This window comes from Metarhizium robertsii, assembly GCF_000187425.2.
Source record: "Metarhizium robertsii ARSEF 23 chromosome Unknown MAA_Scf_3, whole genome shotgun sequence".
NCBI classification, from domain to species: Eukaryota; Fungi; Ascomycota; class Sordariomycetes; order Hypocreales; family Clavicipitaceae; genus Metarhizium; species Metarhizium robertsii.
In genome coordinates this window covers 5,366,868-5,368,448 of record NW_011942171.1, presented here as the reverse complement: position 1 = coordinate 5,368,448, position 1,581 = coordinate 5,366,868, and positions in this window count along the sequence as shown.

Here is a 1,581-nt window from a genome sequence, read left to right as displayed (position 1 = left end):
ATGCTGTTTCATGTTCAACAAAGGGAACATCATGATGATTTTTGCGGTGTACGCTGATTTGATGACACTAAACCTATTTCATGCATGCGCTAGTCCTAATATGGTAATACACTAAGCCTAAAGTAGGGGGGGTTTTGACGTAAATTACTGCCAAAAACCCCCTTTATCAATTTGACCGTCAAGTACTGTTTTTGACGGTCAAAAAAGGAACCCTAGTAGCATCATCCAAGCAGTATACTTACTAATATGAGCCAGAGACAGTAGCGCATTTTTTATTTCGATGCATCAGATGGTAAGAATGTTAAACGAAGATGCACCGATGCACCGACACTAATAGAGGAAATCTTTCATTCTTCTTAGCAGAAAAGTCATTGTCAGATAGATCAGACTAGAAACCGAATTTAAAAGCAGTGTAAACAGCGATCCACTTTGCACTATCCACTTTGCACTGGCCACTAGACGACTGGAGAATAAGCAACATACATAGACTGTAACAGCCACCCATCCACCCATTAATACTAACTCACCACCCAACTACTATCACCACCTCGTGCTACAAATAGCAGACGCTGCTTCAGCTGCCGTAGATAGGATCCTGAACACTTGGCGCATAAGCTCCAATCTAGTTCGCTGTGAATGATAAAACACGAGAAACCGTAGCGACGCAAGCGAACACATGTAGAGAGTGTGACGGTACAAGGGCACGAGCAAGGTCGAGTGCGACTTGGATAAAGCAGTTGTTCACAAGGAGAGTAAGAGCTTCCGAAGGAAGTTCTGACACGAGCTATCTAAGTCCTAAAGTGGGGCCGTTCCCTTACAGAGAGCAGAAACTGGACGACAAGGACTCATGGGCTTCAATGAGATTTGTCGTGCTAAAAAGAGCCAAAGTGTAGGCCTACTAAATTCTTTTCAGCAGCTCTAATAGTAGCCTATATTCTATGCGACAAGATAAAGGCTAAATTCCAGAATGTACACGTGCCATAGAGGTTTATAGTTGCCCTTTTGCGATTTCTCCACCGGGTGTAATGAATGAATAATAATAGTAATACAGTAACTACAGTACCTCATTAAGTAATTCTAAAATTATCTTACACATTCTTCTGACACGGTTCGGGGCGATAATCGTTTATAGCTTCCAGGTCGCTTAATGTTTCTTCTAGCTCCCAGGTTGGACAGATATAGCCCTCCCATTGGATAGCATAGTACACATCACCATTATCTGCTTCGTAGTGACCAATGACACGTTTTATGTTGGATTCGAGCAGCTCCGGGGCCTGAGGCCACTGTCGTATGTCGTACCATATACCCAGTTTAGAACCGTTGCCGAGCACCCAAAGTGGCCGAACCGAACCCAACGGCCAGCCACAAATGTCTTGAGCTTGTACTAAAACACCATGGAAGACACCCACAGGCGCCTGAAGCGAATAGAGAACATCTACTATAAAAGCTGTGGAAGACCAGGGGCATTGGATCACATCCCCTCGATGAGGACATGCTTCAACAGAATCTGCCATGGGGAAGTAAAAGAATTTGACGATCCAGCCGTCGAATGGTACAGTAAAGGAGCATAATGCATCTGTG